The sequence below is a fragment of the Rattus norvegicus genome, chromosome 2, assembly GCF_036323735.1.
Source record: "Rattus norvegicus strain BN/NHsdMcwi chromosome 2, GRCr8, whole genome shotgun sequence".
NCBI classification, from domain to species: Eukaryota; Metazoa; Chordata; class Mammalia; order Rodentia; family Muridae; genus Rattus; species Rattus norvegicus.
The window spans coordinates 70,353,553-70,374,687 of NC_086020.1; the positions used below are offsets into that span (position 1 = coordinate 70,353,553).

At 38.4% G+C, this 21,135-nt stretch overlaps 1 protein-coding gene and 1 long non-coding RNA gene across 4 annotated transcripts in view; one reads left to right on the forward strand and one right to left on the reverse strand.

Annotated features, from left to right (window-relative positions):
• LOC120100745 (uncharacterized) overlaps positions 1–2,009 on the reverse strand; it is an 89,328-nt gene extending 87,319 nt beyond the window's left edge. Inside the window, exons 1-2 of the long non-coding RNA XR_005500740.2 lie at positions 1,796–2,009; positions 1,583–1,640 (exon numbers count right to left, since the gene is read on the reverse strand). This is a non-coding gene — a long non-coding RNA (uncharacterized LOC120100745). The remainder of the gene's footprint in view (positions 1–1,582; positions 1,641–1,795) is intronic.
• Cdh10 (cadherin 10) overlaps positions 1,969–21,135 on the forward strand; it is a 222,360-nt gene continuing 203,193 nt past the window's right edge. Inside the window, exon 1 of one of the 3 annotated variants that reach the window (XM_006232080.5) lies at positions 1,969–2,275. The gene's annotated coding sequence lies outside the window, so the exon portion shown is untranslated. The other 2 variants (NM_001168631.1, XM_006232079.5) reach the window with 2 other exon arrangements.

Here is a 21,135-nt window from a genome sequence, read left to right on the forward strand (position 1 = left end):
AAATGTGGAATCATCTATCATGTGAGTTTGACTCCTTAAATATGTTGACAGGAAGAAATGAAAGCTTCTGATACTTACATGAGGCAAAGCAATCTTACCAGTTCAAAACTTATGTAAGAGCAGGCGAAGGCTCTGTTAGGAAACTTCCTTGGTCATATGTCATATGCAGCATGTATTGTAATTATCCAAATGAGATTTCACCTTAGATCCAAGCCTTTGACTATGGTCTTGATTAGAGCCATTCAAGTTGTCTAAACGTTCTTCACACTATATAGTCATTTACTTTCATATTCAAGGAAAATAAATAAAATGCAACAGACCAATCCAGTAAGAGAATCATTCATTTTTCATGAATAGGCACGAACCATGAAATCTATTTAACATTCTATAATTGAACAGTAGAATATGTGACTTTATAATTTCTCTTAAAAGACAATTTTATATGTCAATCCTCGTATATGTAGTATATGTAGTAATCAAAGACCCTCTGAGTGACATAAATACACCCAGCCCTGGCAAACATATAATCCTTATTTTTAACTGAAGATGAAGGGACTTTGGAAAATGTGGGCAAAGACTGTACCTATTTCTGTCAGAGTCGAATTGCTGAGCCTTGACCTAGTCAGTGCATGTATTCCCATCTTAGAATCCACAACAGTAATGTTTAAGGAAAATGAGCTCTTTCCTACTGTAGACACCATTTAATGAGTGAAAATAATTTCTGTGTTTTACTGTGAGCTAGAAATTTAAGAGTCTCTGGCCTTCTTCCGTTAGTGCCTTCCCTTTTGTCTTGTTTTAGTTTTGTTCTTTTAAGCGTGTAAAGCATCTCCTGGTTGGTCAGTAGTGTCCTGGGTGGGTTCTTGACATCTTACCACAGCAGTAGCCTGAGAAGGGGAATGTGAGTCCTACAGACTTGTTGTTGCTGCACCTTAGCCTATGTCTGCAAAGGTATTTAACAGCTCAGTACTGTTATTTTGCTTTTCAATCACAGTTGCCTGAAATGATCTTCATAATTGCTGATCTGGTTTATATATTTTTATAATTTACATATATGAGATTTATTTATAGGTAGCATTATTATTTTTTTTCAGAAGGAATCTACATGTAGCCAAAAAACTGTAAAGGTGTTAACTATTTTGTGGAGCTATACTGACATCTTTGGTTAGGTTCTGGTTGATGAAACTTTAATGTAGAGATAGAGTAATAGGGAGATGGACAATTTAAGGGTTGAGGAGCAGATGGGATCATCCAGACGCATTGGTATCAGATTGTACGCTGTTTTGGACATAAATATATTTATAAGAAAAAGTTGAAAAGCAAAAGAGAAAAAATGGTTGAGTCGACTCGCAAATCTAAATATTTTAATGATACTAATTACATATGTAAATTATTAATGACACACTGAAAGCATAGCTTGTATGATTAAACAGACAAAACTGCTCAGAGACATTCTCAAATGAGGAGTAAGGTGTGTTCTCCTTAAACGAATAAAGGTATTGGGAGAACCAAAAAGTTCACTTGCCCTCAAAATAAAGATTTAAAACCACACAGCCCCACCAAATATTCTCTGTTGTTAGTATACCTGGTCTGATGGCCATTTGCTTGGCGCTCCGCTATTACTTGGGTTTGGACGGTCTGTTCTACGAATGGTGCGGGCACATCCATGCCAGAGGGGTGAAAAAAAAGAGCAAAGAAGTAATTTTTTTTTAATTCAAGAAGCAATCGCAGAATCGCAGAATCCGTGTTTCTGGGATTGTGTTATAAGGACACAGGCGGACTAGAAGGAGCTGATTACCTTAGGCTGGAAACAGAGACTCTTTCTGCCCTGCGGGGGAGGGGACGCCTTTCATGCGCAGCCCTCCTCTCGGATGCTCGCTCCCTCGCATTCACTTGCAAATCGCTGTGTGCTGGCAGGAGCCGGCACTTCCAGTCTCTAACCTTCTCATGGCGAGTGCTGCAGCTCCATCAGCAGAACCTTTCTCTCCTTGTGAGGAACGGCTTTCCCCCCCACCCTCTCCTTTTCCCCCCTCCCTTAATCAGAACCACTGAATGAAAGCCAATCAGAGAGAGACTTCGCCCCCCCAACCCCCGTTTTCTTTGGTTCCCTGCGGTCCAGAGTTAAAAGTGACGCTGAGAGAAAGCTTGAGTTAGACCGAAGTAGAATCAGTGAGAGAAAATAACAGCAGAAAACAAACAAAAAGGGGACAGGGTGACAGTCTCTTCAGGGTTATTTGGCTGGAACCAACTTCCGTTTTCCAGAAGCTGATGAAACAAGGTAGGAAGAATTCACCTCTTGTCTTTTAACTCCTTTAAGGTCTTGCCTTTTCTTCCCTTGCTGGTGGGAGATATCGGGGTAAATATGTTTCTGCTTTTTTTTTTTTTAAGTTATACGAGCAATTATGCCAAAAATCTTTACCTTTTAATAAACAAATGAGCATGCAACTCTTCTTGATGAGTTTCCAGGAACAACTGCTTTCAATGTAGGTAATAGGAAGCCGGATAAATAATATATTATGTTCAACAGTACGGGGGTCTTCAGAGTGGAGTTTCCGAATTCATTCATTCAGAGCAATTGCTGAAAATGTTTTCGGAGTGTAATTAGTCATGCTCATTCCTGTTTACCTCTGTTTCAAATGTCAGCTTAGCAGGTAAACACTGTTGGCTGTGAACTCTAACATCAGCTAACATTACTTTGCATTCCATATGAACGGATTCACTCCTCACTTACCCCTGGTCACAGTTCGTTATCCCTTCAGTCTAGAGAGAAATGACAGTCAGAGGACAGATGCCTTGAAGCTGTCAGTGGTCACTAAGCATCTCCACGAAGACAGTCGATTGACATTCATCAGAAACAGGATGGGTACAATTCCTATGTTCACCTTTTATATGAGTCCGAAGTGTCAGGGGGTACAATTAAATTAAAGGGGGTAGGGGGAGTAAATGCACGCAGTCAGCAGTTGCAGCATTTATTGTCTCTGCTGCATTAAAATCCATATTTTATGTGGTGTTAAATTAATGCAGCATGCTGGCAAGTCTAAATGAATGTCCTCAACAAGTAACTATTATAGCACTGTACGCATGGGCCAGAGTCTGCAAGTGTTTTCATGCCACCACAATAAAAACCAAGTATCTCTTTACTATGGAAAGGGGAGAGGCTATAGGTATAATCAAAGACAAACATCATTTTAAAACTGACCTATCATCTCTTGCTTTCAAAAAAGCAGATCTCTTTCCTACAATTTTTGGTCCTTCATTCCAGTAAAAGCTTCTATTATCCAAAGCGGCACATGCCTTACTTCTCAGCTTTTCTTTGGAGATGCCTCTTTCTTCCTCTAATTTTTTTCTCTTGAAAAAAAATCTATTTTAAAAATAATCTGTCCCTGTGATGCTGCTGACAACTGTTATACTTCAATGCATATGTTAGGAGTCTCTCTCTCTCTCTCTCCCTCTCCCTCTCTCCACCATCCCCCTCTCTGCCTTTCTTTTAAAACGTAGTTACAAGAGCTTCACTGTGGTGAATAGCACTTGGCAAGAGTGTGCTCATTTTTTTTTAGGTCTGGTATGGTGAGGATTTTTAATTAGTGGAACTTTCATGAAAACATTATGTCATTGTCAGAGCTGTATGTTCATTTTTAGTTACAGTGAGGAAGGAAAAGAGAGCCTGTGCTCTAGAGAAATGGGAAATGATAAGTTGCATGGGTAATCTGCACCCTGGGGTGGTAAGTGGGGCACATATGTATTCCATGTGCAGTGCAAGAGGAAATGCTGGTTTATTTGGCCAGAGAGGAGCGAATGGATTGAAAAGTGAGCCAATGTGAACAGCCTGTGCATGTGGCTGAGGGGCACGTCAATTGCAAAGCATCCCAAGGGTAAAAAGGTAAAGGATTGCTTCCTTTTCTTTCTTTCTTTTCTTTTCTTTTTTTTTTTTTGACTATGTTTTTAAAGTCTGACTCACTGTCTGCCTGCCTTAAACCAGACACTCCTTTGGTTTCAAATACTGGCAGTTAACAAATTGACTTCAGTGGTGATTACATATGTTTTCTCTGACTTCAAAGAATGGGATGACATACATTGTGATGTTGGGGTGGGGGTGGTTGGGGACTCTGTGTGTGTGTGTGTGTGTGTATGTGTGTGTGTGTGTGTGTAGGAGCTGGTAGGGAATTGGGAAAACCAAATGGGAACTGTGTGAACCCATCTACCTATGCATAGAAGAAATTAATGGTTAAATTACCAGGTGCTTGATTAATGCTCCAGGTGAGACGCTTTGATCTTTATATAAAAAGAAAAAAATCACTGTTCACCAAGAAGCACTTGGAATTCAAAGCTTTATGTCAGATTTTTTTTTTTTTTTAACCTATACTGGGATATTCTTGGTGAAAAGAAAGATTTTCTGTCTGGAAAGATAGACAGCTCTGGAAAACTGGCACATAATTAAGAGAGCTCATGGAATACGAAAAACATATAAATAAATGTATAGTTTTCCTAGCTAGAATTGTAATTTGTGAAAGTGAAAAGGTTAACAGAAAAAAAAAAAAAAAACCCGTGAAATTCTGAACAGACTACAAGGTGAAGTTCTTGACTGTTATTTGCTTTCCCATATACACAAATAGCGAAGGCAAACTGTATAGATCTGGCAGATTTCTTGTCACATAGCTGTTTCCTGGGTCAATAAACCTACTTTGCAGTAAGAGATCCGGCACCACATCCTCCAGGAGTATGTCATTTTATACCACATGTCTCCACTAGGCGGCAGCACAGGCACAGCGTTGGACTGAGCATGCTGATTCAGCAGCTGTGAAGCATGTATCGGTTAAGTGTTCTAACTAGGAGTCTTCAGAAGACACAGGAAGCCATTAATACGGATCAGGGCTACACACTCAACTCCCCGAGTGTAGACCTCGGTCTTGGAGAGCATATTTGTATAATAGAAGTCAACCCCTGCTGATGTCATATCACAAGCAGGTACAGAATAGAAGGAAGTACAAATAGAGAAACAGAAATACCTTTTGTTTTTGCTAATTATAGGCAATTTATTTCACGTCTTTTATTTCTCAATTTCTACCCCATTTTTGATAACTGCTTTTCAATTGATTTAAAATATTGTCAAAAGTGCCATTTCTCAAGAAAGAAGGAAGTATGTATTTGATTGTAATGAAGTGGACCAAAGTCCAAGAACAAGTCACCAGAAGGATTACCTATTTGGTCTCGCAGTGATGAAGCTGACAAACATGGCTTCAAGTACCATGTATACTAACTATTGTGAAAATCGAATAAGAGGAAATTATTAAAGAAAAGTACAAAATCAAGAGACGAACGTTGACATAGGGAACTCTCTACTGATTTACACAACAGTCAGGTCATTGAGTTCATCTAGACAACAGCCTAGACTATATATAGCAGAAATATCTCTCTGTGTTTGTCTGTACAGCCCTTGTGTGATGGTCACAGAATGGACTTCTAATATTTTATTGCTTTCAAACGAATAAGCTCACCGTTTTTGTTTTTCTGTCAGCAAGCGATGCCTCTTTCTATAATGGTGAGATCTGCTTAGGGGTCACCCTGGTCCTCATTTCTGACTCAGTGATAGATTCCATTCATTCTTTACTTGACATTTTGCCTCTGAGCCCTTGAGACATTTTAAACCAGTTGTCTTTCCTAGCAGGGTGGGAGCCTAAGGCAGAAGGCCACAAGCCTTTCTCACCACCGCAAAGCCCAAGTAACTCTCACCCACACAAGGTAGAAAAATCAGGGCTGTCACTTTAAAGTGACAGAATTCTGTGGAAGTTCTATAGTGAGATGTTAGCAGTAATATGCGAGGTCTTAAACGTCATTTCTTAATACAACTTTTGCTTAATTGTTTGCTTATCAATGCAACTTCTCAGAGAAAGATGGGCTTCTGCGTAAGTATTTTTTTTTCTGGATGTCATTTATTCTCAGAGATTCCTTTATATTTTTGTTCTGTTTCTTTGTAGCTGAATGAGTGATGTATCAGTCTCTCTCTTACAAAGTACATTCTGTTAAGCTTCAAGCATTCTGGAAGGAGACTTTTTAAAAGAGAAAACTGTGCAATGTATATGAATGAGTAGAATCAAACCCCAGCCTGCAACATGTCGGGGGCTACATTCCTAGGATACAATACCTGCTTGTGGGAGGGTGAGATGACTTCCTGTAGGAATCTCTTGCAGCCTAGAGATTCATAAGGAGTTTTTAGTAGCACCATGAAGCACTTTAGCATTGTGTGATTTCAGTGCTCCGTCTTTATTCCTTTATTTATTTGAGAAAGCAACCTCTATATGCTGCAGCTTTATAAATGAACATTAAATGACATTTCAGGCTTCAGGACAGGATGCAGCAGTAGGCTGGAAGACGCAATACAACATTGTCTCTCAACAGGAAATCCAGCACTAAATGACATGTCTAAACACTTCAGAGCATTGCTGATCTTCATAGATTTAGCAGAACAATTCCTTCCCCTCTTTCTTCTTTGCTCCCTCCCTCCCTTCTTCTCTCCCCACCCGTCTGCTCTCCCTCCTCCTTCACACCCTCTTCTCCCCTTTTCTGATGAGCACAAATGTCCATTTGCATTCTACCTTATACCCACTACCTCTTGGGAGTCTCATGACTAGTATTCTCGCACTTACTGCACCATAGATTGGATTCTCTGCCTCACTGTGAACATGGTATATGCTAGACACCCCTGGTGAGCAGAGCATGTCCTGGAAACTGAAAGCAATCCTTGTGGCCTGGAGGTTTCTGAGGCTTTGAAACTGGCACCAGGGCAGTTTGCTGAGAAATTCAGCTTCCATTAACAGAGAGGCTTCTGCAAATAATCAGAATGGAGGCTGCACAGTCATGAATTATGATTCCCGGCCCATCAGTTATTGATTATGAGGCTGTGTTGATTTAGTGTGAGAGAGAATCCTGAAGTGGTTTGACAGAGCTCTGATTTTTAAAAATAAATCAAACACAAATTGTGCGCTTCCAGAAAGCGCTATTCCATTAGACGTGTTGCTCCTCTTCTGCTATGAGAAACAAATATGCCAGTTGCTAACCTCAGAAATGAAACTCATGGGTAGGGAGGAAGCTCTGTGCCCGTATTGTCACATAAAGGACTGCCATTGCTCCTCAGAGCTCCTGGTGGAAACACTGGAAAGAAAACAGAGCAACAAGCAGGTTAAGCAGAATTCGTGACAAGCTAAAATAATGAACACGTTGAATGAAGTAAATATTTTAACATGAGTTATTCTGGTGGTTCCCTAAAGTGTTAATGCAGCCTGGGTAAATGTTGAAAATTTTGATACAACTCTCCGAATAGATCATCTTAGGTCATTTAAGTGCTGAGCCCATTTTTTGTGTAAAATCCTAACAAAAGCTCTGTAAACACCATTATTACATTTAGTTAATTATTTACCTATTTGACTAATTACTTTCTGTCATCTTGAGACCATCTCATGGACTTCATCTCCCTTTTGCTGTGGTTACAAGTATAAGCTACCACATGCAGTTGCAACATAAGCTGGAAAGATGTCTCAATGGTTAGTAACTCTGCATGCTCTTCCAGAAGACCCAGGCTCCATTTCCAGCCCCCACATATCATGAGAGCTCACAACAGTCAGTAGTTCTGATTCCAGGATTTCTAGGACATCCAACATCACTACTTCCTCTGAAGGCACCAGGTGATCAACTGTTCCATAGACACAGGTGCATGTAAAACACCCACCCATACACATACAATGACACTCAAGATGGAAACATTTGAACACTGAAAGAGATCTTTTTACCCTAGTTGTTCATTAAAAGTAAAAATTAAGGGAAATACACTTTCACTTTTAGCAGTATGGGTGATTGAATTTTTAAAAGTAATAAATATTTCTAAAAATATTGACTTATCTTTCAAATTCAAATGATGCACCATGGTATTTCAAGAGAACTGCCTTCTAAAGATAATCTTTAACAGCTTTGCACATTGTCTTCAGTTAAAAAAAACTATTCAAATTTTACAATGTTTAGCTCAATTGGTTTAAACCAATTCTTACTAAAATTAAAAACAAAGACTTTAACGTGTTTAAGAGTGGCATTTATTGCTTAGCAATGATGTAAAGGAAAGATGATATCCACCATTCAAAAATATCAGGACACATTGTCTAACCATTAGTACAGTCAGGTGAAACCTTTTCATCGTTACTTTTCACTTATTCTTCAAGTGTAAGTTGAAGTTTATTCCTCTCTCCTAGTTTTGAACCATATTAAGTTTCTAGTATGAATGGTATCTACAGTGGAAGCCACCACCCAGAGATAAGAGTTTTCGGCCTGTAGTTTTCTAAAGGAAACTTTGTAAAGGAGACTTTTGGATCACTAGAATTTAATGGAAAGGATTTCCTATTTAGGTTCAGGCAGGCAGCCAGTGCTGGCTTACAACTGAGTGTGTGGCCAAGGATGACCTTCAACTTCTAATCTTCCTATCTCCAACGAAGGATTTTTTCTTGAGTTTATTTTTTTTATTTTTATGTTACATTTATTTAGTTACCATGTATTGGTGCACTCGTGTGTGTGTGTGTGTGTGTGTGTGTGTGTGTGTGTGTGTGCCATGCAGGGCATGCACTTATGTGGAGGGTCCGAGGACCACTTGCAAGAGGAAATTCTCCTTTCACCATGTAGGTTCTGGGAAAATGAACGAAGGCTCTCTCTCCTGAAATCCCCTTTATCCACTAGGTAAATTTCTGTGCCACAATTTGGAATGATTTCTTTCTTTTGGGAAAATAACAATTTTACTAATCTGTTTAAAATTTTATACAATGTATTGAAAACGTAGAAATAGAATTAAATCACTTTCTTCTCTATGTTCCCTCCCTCCACACCTCTCAGCCATCCTCCCTGGAGCCCCTCCAATGCTTCCTACTCTCAAGTTGATAGCATTTTTTTTTGGATTATTATTCTCGCATGCATACATATATACATCTATATGCAAGATTTGCTGTTTGCAGGTTTAAGTACATGTCTATGCAAAAGTGCTCGCTGAGTGTATTGTTGCCTGTGTGTACATGGTTTCAGAGCTGACCACTGCATTGAACAACCAGGAAGGCTGCTCTTCCCTAAGAGAAGGTAATTCTTTCTGCACTCATCTGTCCAGGGGTGATAGCCTTTAAAATGTCCTGCTTCGACTGTGATAGCATGTCCATTGTGCTTGTGTTATTGATGTAGTCATTTCAGAGACAGACAGTTTCCCAGCTGAACTCCTAGGTTCTGACTCTTGCATTTCTCAGACCCCCTTTTCCACAGTGTTCCGTGAGACTTGTGTAGATGTCGCCTTTGCCTGGTGGGGCTTCCATGATCTGTTGATCTATGTATTATATCCAGTTGTGGTTTGCTGGAAAGAGAGGTTTCTTTGATAATGGATGAAGACATACGATGTATTTTGATTGTATTCATATCCCCCTCCCAATTTTTCCCACACTCATCCTACTTTCCTCCCAACCCAGTTTCCTATTCTCTATTTTTTTCCTTCTGAAAAGTATGGGATCCAATTTATAATGGCCTCAAAATAGGTTTGGGCCTACCGGACTGTGCACCTTGAAGAAAACTGACTTCTCCTTCCAAGCATTTATCAGTTGCCAGCAGGCCTTCAGCTCTTGGGGAACATTTTGACGCCCTAGCTACTGTGACTTTGTAAGGCTTGAGCCTCTATAGATTTTGTGCATGTTGCTCAATCATTGTGAAATCATAGGTGCTGTGGTTGGAATTCATTCTTTTGGGGGAATGAATATTTATTTCTTCACCTTAACTATGTTTTTGCTTATGATTTGAAAGAAAACTTGCACAGTGAATCTTAAGTCAAAACCCTTTCCCTCTTTCTATTTTTGTTTGTTTCTGTATTTTTCTTTCATGTTTTCTGTCTTTCGTGTGTGTGTGTGTGTGTGTGTGTGTGTGTGTGTGTGTGTGGTGTTGTGGTTGTGGTTGGAGTTTGAATGTGGGAGAAGTGTTAATATGTAGCTGTTGATTTCCTGGAATTCACTATGTATAGAATTTTGGCTTTGAATTGTGTAGATTCTTCTACTTCTCCTGTGCCTCCAGATTGTGCATTGAACATTATTATCATTATTATTATTATTATTATTATTATTATTAAATTTTACTATTGCATGAGGAGTATTGAGTTTCCGTTTAAGTCTTACACTAAGTACCTGATTTTCACCTTTACTGACCTCAATTTTTTGCTGCATAGTCAGAAAACAAAAACAAAACAAACAAAACAAACAAAAAAAACCCAAAAAGCAGAAAGAAAGAAAGAAAGAGAAAGAGGGAGAGAAGGAAAGAAAGAGAGGAAAGAAGAAAGACACCCACAATCCCTGAAAAACTTTTCTGCTACTGTGCTCTGTAAAACATATGTTTTGAATTTTGACTATAAGTAAATAGTGCTACATAATACTTTATCATTTTTAAACCTTCACTAACTTGGCAATAGACACAAATATTTGGGAATAGACATAACAAGCACACACATATCCACTTACAGGGACTGCTGAGAGCACATGTATATACACATATCACTTCCCCAAAGGCCAAACACCAAACGGTGTTCAAGAATGCTGGAAAATATACATTTATATATACATATATACTCACATCATTGATCACTTCTGTGCATATGCATGCATAGATTACTTAATATATGCACATTATGAATATAAAATTCTGTTTTTTTTCTTAAAGTCATCCAATATCATGAGGTTTAAATCTGGAATCAAGCCTACAGGAGTCATGAAGTTATATGAATAGGAACCAGAATGAGTTAGATCATAGACAAGATGTTAACCTAACTTTAGAGGGAGAGGTTAGATTCAGTTTGTTTCTAGAAGGTCAAGAAAGAAAAAGGTATAAATGAGAAGAGCCTTCCACATTATGTAAATTAATGGCATTTTACAGATAAGTCGTCCTCTTGTCCCATGGTAATACTTTATTAATGTTTTCCATTTTTAATAATTGTAAGTAGTGTAATATTATGGTATCAACTTAATTATTTTTTGATGGTTATGCTCTCATGTACTGAACATGCTTTAGGATTTGTTTGTTGTTGATTTATGTCTTCCAAATTTATATGCTTTCTTAGAGTGTGTGTAATGATTGGTCATATTTTCTTTGCATCCATGAGCAACAGTTCATGCCTTTGGAGAAAGAAAATGAGCCACCAACTTTGTGTCATAGCTAAAGAGACAGAATTTTCAAAAGACTGTGAAACATTAATAATTAAAAGGTCTTGTACTGGCTGTTTTTTTGTGTCAACCTGACACAAGCTGGAGTTACCACGGAGAAAGGACCCTCTCTTGAGGAAATAACTCCAAGAAATCCAGCTGTAAGGCATTTTTTTTCTATTAGTGATCAAGAGGGGAGGACCCAATCCCTTGTGTGTTGTGCCATCCCTGAGCTGTTAGTCTTGGGTTCTATAAGAAAGCAAGCTGAGCAAACCAGGGGAAGCAAGCCAGTAAGTTAACAGCTGCCGTGGCCTCTGCATTAGCTCCTGCTTCCTGCCCTGTGTGAACTCCAGTCCTGACTTCCTTTGATGATGAACAGCAATGTGGAAGTGTAAGCTGAATAAACTGTTTCCTCTCCAGCTTGCTTCTTGGTCATAATGTTTGGGCAGGAATAGAAACCATGAATAAGACAGGTCTATAATAGAAATATCTGTATGGTCCTTTGACATATACCACTTTCAGGAGTTACTTGTGAAATTAGCATGAAATCAAGCAGTCCTTTTCTAATGCAGTTGTCCTTATAGTGGTCACTGCTTCCTAGCCCTCCTAACCCGAATGATCTCTCTGTATATCCTGTGCTGGACAGAACATATCATACTTTTGGCTCAACATCCATTCAAGCTGAGATTATAGGCAGGTATCATTATTCCCAACTAATCTTCATCTTGACTGTCAATTACATAGATACTAAAGAAATTACATAGCAATTAATTTCATTCACTCATTCACTCAGCAAGTATTCCTTAGCTCCCTAGTAAATGTCAACTTAGACTGAGTCGTAGGATAAATATCAGGAAGAGAGAGGGTAGGGTGTGGTTGATGATTGACACATGCTACAGAGGGGTGTTATATGAGTTATTACATGATATTATCCTATTGAAGTTTTGATAACTGGTAAACTATAGGTACATTTCAACTGCATGAGATGTGCCTTTAAGTGTCCCTTTATTAAACCTTTTCATTGTACAGAAAGCTGCATCACCTGTTTTAAGAAAATATCAGAGTGAAATACCTGTTTTTTTCAAATCACATTTCCGATTACCTCAGTTTCTTTTGATGGCGACTCAAGCCTGGACCGTTCATCTGTGCCTCTGCAGCAGGCCCTCGGTGGCTGATCTATGCTGCTCTTAGATCTGTAGCAGCCGATTTTCACCTTGCAGGTACAGGGCGCTCTGTGGAATAAAATGACAGTACAATGCTGAGACTAATGGTCCATACCAGAGAAGTGTACAGGAAATAAATGTACATGAGGGCAAACTACACTCCAAAGTGCCATCACTAAAAATGGCTAATAGGAGTTCGCATACCCTCACATACTGGAAAGCTGCGTACTTAGTTCCTGTGAGAAAGCCCTCCTGTACACAAACCGAGGAGGGTGATCTTAATAAGGACACTGTGCAGGAAGGAAGCTGCAAGTCGGAAACATTGAGACTCTTTGTTAGGAAATGTAATGACCTTAACCTAAGTATTCTTCCACTGACCTTTAATGGATAAAAGCAAGGAGCATGGCACCAGTCTGTCTGAATTAAAATTGTAACTGGACCACTTATCATATACTTAATATTTAATATCATTGGAAGCTCTTTCTTCTGTTAAATGGGGTTAATAGGTGTACTTTTTGTAGTACGGCAATGGTTGTGATTAATAGAAACAATTAGCATAAACCTATAACTGTAGCAAACTTAAGCTAACACCCAGTTTAGGTTGTAGTATTGGCTTTAATAATTATTGATAAATATTATTCTCATTGGCACAATTAGTTAATGTAAGTTCATGTAGCTTATGGTTTTTTTCATTAGTATTGAGGATTATTTATTTTTACCTTAACAGATCACCTTCGTGGATTTGAATTTTTAGATTTAAAATTTAAAAATATTTTAACTGATGTAAAGTGATAATAATGGACTTGAGCAGAACTGAAACAATCCTGCTGTTTGGATTCTAGTATTGGCCTTTCATCAACAGCACCAGTTTCCATTCTAACACCTTTCTCAACAATGGGAGTTCGAAACAGAATTTCCAAAGACATAGTTTGCTTACATATTTTAATTAGAAATGTCTTATTCAATCTATTATCCTACCCGGAGAGAGCTCTATACTTAAGAAATATAAATATATCCATTCCCCCATGATTAGGAAAATGTCAGCCCGTAAAGAGTTGAGTGAAACGTGGAAACTTCAATTGCATTCTCTGATGGTCCTTGCAGAAACCAGGGGAGTAATGGATATGAATTTTGAAAAGGATATGAAAAACCTGAAGTGGGCATAGAAAAGGGGAAAGCATTATAGAGGAGGCCTCGAAGAGTTTTGTGTTCTGTAAGCCACATAAACTCACTGAGGTGAAACATTAGCCATTTTTATTCCAGAATAATGATTCCTTTAGCAGATTCTCCTTTTCTGAGGTCAGAGTAATGAGAATTAGGAAGAGTGATGAACAGAGGCAGTGCATTAAAGGAATAATTCCATTAAAGTTGGGATACCTATAAATCTCAAGAATAACTTTGAAATCAGAAGGATAAGCTGAAAGGTCGCTCAGCTACTTATTTCCCAGATTAGGTTCATGAGGTTGTTGGTTGAAGAAATAGAACCTGTGCCAAAAATGTGAAAAATTTAACAGGTTTTACTTGGATAATCCATTCTGACCACCCATTCATTCAAGGTGATACAAAGAGCAGTCCGATAAGTCACTGTTTCTAGACTTTCCCCTCTCATTTTGAAGGACAAATTAAAACACACAAATGACTTTGCTTATGAAATTAGATTTTCAAAATAGAATCATCAGCCTTTGTTTTTCAACACTTAAATCCTTTTTCATCTATTAGTTACCCTTTCTTCCTTCCCTTCTTTCTTTCCTTCCTTCCTCCTTCCTTTCTTTCTTTCTCTTAATTCTTTAATCTTTTATATAGTCCAATCATTTTCTCCCTCCAGGTTTGTTCTCTGACTGTTTCACAGCCCATACCTTAGCCCCCTGTCTCCAGAAGGATGTTCCTACCTGAGACCCTCACCACCACCCTTCCAGTCTTCCCACTCCCTGGGGCTTTAAGTCTCTTGAGTGTTAGGTGCATCTTCTCTCAATGAGTCAAGACTCAGGTGTCCTCTGCTGTACATGTGTTGGGGGCCTCATATCAGCTTGTGTATGCTGCCTGCTTGGTGGCTCAGTGTCTGAGCAATCTCTTGGGGGTCCAGGTTAGTTGAGGCTGCTGGTCTTCCTATAGGGTCACCCTCCTCTCCAGCTTCTTCTGTCTTTTCTCTAATTCAACCACAGGAGTCAGCAGCTTCAGTCCATTGGTTGGCTGTAAGTATCTGCATCTGATTCTTTCTACTGCTTGTTGGGCCTTTTGGAAGGCATTCACACTGGGCTCCTGTTTGTAAGCCCAAGAAAAAGTCTTACATTTAGTTTACAAACTCACACTTGGGTTGAGCCTGGTGCCTCACACCTATAACCTCAGAGTGACTGAATCAGGATTAAAAACTCAACTCCAGCCCTGACTAGCTCAAACAAACAAACAAACAAACAAACAAACAAACACAAAAAGTAAATCAGAAACAAACTACAACTTCAACAAAACTCATAGAGTTAAAGGACAATCTTCCCTCTGCCAGTTTGTAAAATAACGAAAGCAACAACAAACATTGCCAACATGTGTGACAGAGGTAAATTCGTGAGCACAGTAAAGTTGTCTCTCTCTTTTGTGTGTGTGTGTCATGGTTCTACACTCACATGTGGCATCTAATGCGGTGTTATTTATTTAATCAAAGCTTGACTGCTTGGTCCTTGTTAACCCTGTGCCTATTCAGCAGCATTTCTATCCACAGCCTCTCTTTCACGTTTGGCTGACTGAGTCAGCTTCACAGCGATTGAGTAAGGAGGCTAATCTGAAAGACCATATACATTTTAATGCTAGTGTACTCGACCACCTAAGTATACTTGATTAATAGGCCTCTCAAGGCTAGACAATTAGACATGCTCTCTCATTAGTTACAGAATTCTTTAATCATACCAGCGACAACGTTCATTAGCTTGCATATATTTTCCTTTCATTTAATTGAAAAGAAAAATGAGGAGAAAATTGGGGATATTACTGGAGGAGTTATAAAAACGTTGAGAAAACAATTATAATTGAACGTTTAGCTATGAAAACTGACAATATCCTTCAAACCTTGTAAAGGTGTGCTAGTATTTGATGGGTTTTCCTGAGTGTATTTAGTTTAGAAACACACATTTAGATATGAAAATGATCACAGGGGGCTGAGCTGAGTTCACATTCCTTGAAGTCTTGACCCATTTATGAGGTAAATTGCAGCTAATACCTTTGGCAAATTTCCATTCATATTCTGAGTGACACATATTGGTGTTTGGGGCCACCTAGTGGTCATTCTGTGCTAATTAGCGTAAGGTCCTTGTTTAAGACTTTTTTAGGTTAAGAAAGTTCTTCACAGTTTTGAGAAAGGTCTGGATTCATGTTAAGGACTATAAATAGAGATTAGATGTGGATGATTCTCGATTATAACATTTTTCAATGCAGCAGAACTTTTAAATTAAGAGATAATTTAATTTTACACCTAAAATTAAGCAGAAAACATACCTTAAGTATCTAAAGTTTTTCAGTGCAAATTCTCCTTTGGTTTTTAAGACATCAGAGCAGAGAAAGGATTGTTAGCCATAGGGATTAGGAGTGTCAAAACAGTGCGTGCCATTTTCGCTGGGCTCACTCATTTCAGACAGGAAAATCGCAATGCTTCACTTTTTAGCAAATACTATACCAGTTTTTATTTTCTTGGAGCAGTGTGTGTGTGTGTGTGTGTGTGTGTGTGTGTGTGTGTGTGTGTGTGTACACATATATACATATATATCAAATATCAACTTTCTTTTACATCTATTTGCATTGAATGTGATTCTTGGAAGATCTTCTGATTTTTATGAGACATGTTTTTAAAAATACTACAGCTACATGCTGGGAACTGGACTATTTAAATTTGCAAGATCGACTGCCATTTTGACTATGAACCTTTAATAATTTACTTTGGTATCTAAATATTAAGCTTAATCAGAATCCATTGTTTTATCCACAGCACATAGCAGTACATGAGGATCAAAGGATACCCATTTCTCAAGTGTTCATGGATGGAGCGCCAGCTAGAATTCTATCACTCTCTATACATTCATATGATGTTTTAAATATGTTCACAATCATAAAACTTCTATTTTAAGATTGGACAGTGCATAACTTAGTCCAACTTACAGGGTGCAAGGGAACCATTAGGAATGAGCTCTCTCTGCAGCATGGAGACCATTTGTCTTCATCAACAGAACAGACTTCAGTGGGAACCAAAGTGTCCGTTTAAGTCTCGACAAGGCTTATGCACATCATTTCCCTGGAAGGTGTTAAAACCGTAGGCTTTTCATTGCTGTTACAAAGTTTCTCTCCCTCTGCTTCAGCCTTCCTGACAGCCTTGTGATGTAAACAAGTGTCGGAATGTATGATTTCTCATGCTCAGGCCAAATGACAGACTGCAAACAGCGATTACTTCATTCCCGTTGATCCACACACTTTCTATCAACAAAACTGCTTCTATTCTAAAGATATTACTATTGATTTGTTTATATTGTCAAGAGTCTGCTAGCTTTTTTTCTGTGTAATGATAGAGACATAGTATTATTTCAAGTGAGTATATATTTACTTGAATTCTCAAAACAACATAGAAAGAAAATGCCGTTTTTACACCTTAGGAATGGTCAAATTTAAGTGCAAAGAATTGATGATGTCATAGCTCCATTTAATATTGGTGATTAAGGTAATGTCATTGGTTTTTTTAAAAAAGCAGTTAGAAAATTGATAACCACAAATATAGATAGAAAGAATATGAAGATCAACAACTCTTTGAGTGAGGAAAAGAACAATAACAACAACAAAACACAACTTCAAAATGCTAAATAAAATTTTCTGCTCCGAGCTTTTCCCCTTAAAGTGTGCTTGATCAAAATAGCTAACTACAGGAAGGGAATTTACCTTATTAGCTTTCTCTGAGAGCATTCTTTGTCACACACCATTTTCAGAGACTGGTACAAACGCATACACTCTTAACTCCTTTCTCTCTCTCCAATATAAATATTTGTCCCATATCATTCCAATCTCATCTCTACTAAAAGGGATGGTGCCTTCTTTTTGTTTCTCAGTCCACACCACAGAAATAATCCATGACTCTGCAAGAGACACGAGAACCCAATTATGACACCATGTGAATGTACAGAGACTGATAGACACTGTGGAAGAGACTAAGCACAAAAGGCTGTGTGGATGCTGTGTGGATGAGGCTAGCTCCACGCCTCTTCCCCACCTCATCTCAAATTATTTTTTAGATCAGTTTACTCTGCCTGCTATAAGGGCATAACCCCTTCACCAGTGACACCAAGGGTGAGCATGGGAATCTTGACTAAGGTGCTCACTTTAGGCAGACTTCAGTTTTATCATCTGCAAGGTGGGATAATGAAACAGACACACCCTGAGCAAGCCATAAGAATTGTAAACACCTCTTCTAAAACCCCCTGGGAAGGGCTTTTTGTGACTGCACACATGTATTGTGTATTACTGGCATGATTACTGCTTGCTTGGGAATTTCAAATTCGTCTTCTTCTGTGGCTCTCTTGTAATTAATATACCCCAGGTTATATTAGTTTTTAGCTCTTAGGGGACCGGCCTTTACCATTTTAACTATTTTCATCTCTTTCCTTTTATTAGTGTGGTCACTTTATCCCAGAATCCTTCTTGCTAAGATTTATATGTAAACAAGTAGGCCTTAAATGTTATTTCATGACGATCTTTGAGATCTACACATGAAGAGTCCTTGTGGCTTCCAAAGAGTCATACCTGTTTACTTATAACTTCTTCCTGCTGTTAGTCATTTTCATCCTTGAGACATTTGAGTGCTCGTGATTTTGTATATATGTGTGTGTGTGTGTGTGTGTGTACATGTGTGTGCACGTGCGTCATCATTTTCAATGTTCTTTCTCTCAGAGCGTGAGTTATTCTTGCTGTTTTCTGCAACTCTAACACTTACCTCACTCTGTTCACATCTTAGCAAAGGTGTGATAATGAGATATATGTATCATATGGGTAAAATGTATATTATAGTTTTTCATTTTACAGTTAATCAATATTGAAAGTTTAAGGAACCATAGAAATACCCAAAGTCACATTTTTTTCTTACTGCTGCACCACCGAACACTTCTCTTGTCCCCTTTAAAATAAAAGCATGGGTTTTTTGAGATAGATTATTTTTCTGCTTAGCCTTGACTGTATTGGAAACACATTGTAGACCAGGCTGGCCTTGAACTCAAAGATGTGCCTGCCTCTGCCTCCTGTGTGCTGGAGGTAAAGTCATGTGCCACCACTGCCCAGCTATAAAACCATTTTTATTAGAGAAATTCTGAAATATGCTTTCTCAGCCTCCTGATTTTGTTATTTAAAATAATTGTCTGTAACTTGTTTGATCCACTGACATCATCCTCCACTTATAAAATTATAACTTTGGCATATAGCCTGGATTCCAGTAGTTAAAAATTCTTGATGGATGATTTGGTGGTGAATACCATATTATCAATAATGAGTAGCCAATGCTGATACATTTTTATGTGGAAGCTCACAGATTCTGAAATAATTTAAAGGGGCATTGGCAAAGCACATCTGAAATGGAAATGATTTATGCTTTAAAGTAGATCATTAATGGGGACATTTTGTTCATTTGTGTGATAATTTGAATTCAGTCATATTGAGTCTTTATAGGTTTGTACTGTTCTAAACACATATTCTGTATAGATCTTTGCATTGCACTCAAAACAGATAGTGAACTGTAAGGGGTATGGCTATGAGAAATTGTTCCTGGCATATGACTAAAGTAACTAGAATGAGCCAGTTGTAACTTAGTTTGGGGCGGCGGTATGATACTGAGAGTCTAAGCATGTCAAGTTAGTCCTCGAGTACTGGGAAAGTAAGGTGAAGAAATGGTGAAAAATCAGAAAGGGGTTTTAAACAATGGCTAGTTTGGAAGGATTAAACATCTTTGCCCATCTTCCAACTGCTAACATAGACCTTAAGTTTGAACAGCAGAAGAAGAATCAGTGCTGGTTACAAGATACAGAGAAAGCGGAACATCTACAGTCAATGTTCCTTGTGGTTGATTGTTATCTTAGATTTGGTTCAGAAAATTTATTTGAAGAAGCCCTTTTGGCTTGTAGAGGCAATCTGTTTTTTTGTGAGATGACAGCTACAGCTTAGATTTGGTCTCACCATGGAGAGATCTGTTGCACAGTCTTTGCTGATCCTGGAATCCAAGGTGACTGGGAGACATCATGCTTTGAGGCCAACAGTCCATTCCAGACCATGTGCAGACTTGGGAAGGATCAGGAAATCAATTTTAAGTAAAGTCAGTCACAAAAACAAGGCAGGTATGCTTGGCATTTGTGTGTGTGTGTGTGTGTGTGTGTGTGTGTGTGTGTGTGTGTGTGTGTGTGTTTCTTATCTTATAGCCCTAAACAAGAAACCAGTACTATATATTAGCAAAAGACATTTCTTAGGGCATGTTACATAGTATGAACTGGAATCATCAATATGAGCTACATAATAAAGAAAAAACAGCAACAAATGTTTGTAATGGAAGAAATGGAACTTGATTGACTAAGGGTAGAGGATGGATACAAAGTTTGCAAGATACAGGTATTCAGGAATTTAAATTGTGTTAGCAAAAAGGAAGTGCATAGAGATACGGCCATATGCAAGAGAAACTTGTAGAAAACTACATTTGTGAAAATGATTCAACACTCAGTGAAAGGACTCAGGTCTGTGTCTTTTTTGGGAGGGGGTGTTGTGAACAAATGCTAGAATACCCCATAAAGCACCAGACAAACAAATGAGACAACCCCCACCCCTGAAGCCTAGCTTGTTAAGCTAGTGAATTTATTGGGATGCCTTTTAAGACTGTGTGAAGAGATAATTATAGAGAATATACTTCTCAACATACCTGCATGACTGTCAGGCCTCACCACCCATAACTCATGAAGACAGCATATTTGAAGCTCCAAGAATAATTTGCAGATTCCTCCTGATGGTGCCTCGTCACCCCAAAGAATTGTTTATTTCTTTTATAGTTTTGGTGAGTTTGAGTTTCATAACTATTACTACTACTTAGACAATGGCTATGACTACGACTACAACTACAACTACGAATACTTCTTCTTCTTCTTCTTCTCCTTCTTCTTCTTCTTCTTCCTCTTCTTCTTCTTCTTCTTCTTCTTCTTCTTCTTCTTCTTCTTCTTCTTCTTCTTCTTCTTCTTCTTCTTCTCCTTCTCCTCTTCCTCCTCCTCCTCCTCCTCCTTCTTCTTCTTCTTTCCTTCTCCTTCTCCTTCTCTTTCTTCCTCCTCCTCCTTCTCCTTCTCCTCCTCTCTGTTGAAATATTAATAATTCCATTATTTCTCCCTTTTCTTTTTTCTCTTAAAATTCTCCCACATACCACTCCTTACCAATCCTTACTCTCTTTTTACACACACACACACACACACACACACACACACATTCACATGCAATGCATGCATGTGCGTGCTTGTGTGTGTGTGTGTGTGTGTGTGTGTGTGTGTGTGTCTGTGTATTCCTAAACTTAAAATGTTTGGGCTATATGAATCATTTTTCTTTTTGCGTTTGTTTTTAGGGCTGAGCAGTTGATATTGTCCAATAGGTGTTTTCTCCCCTGAGAAGGACTGGGACGTGTAAGCTTATTCAGTATCCTATGTTTTTGAACCTCCATATTCTTTCAGGAAGAGAATTTATCTATCCTGAGGAAATGGCTATATGACAAACAAGATTAACAAGCTCAAAATTATGTTACTATTTTA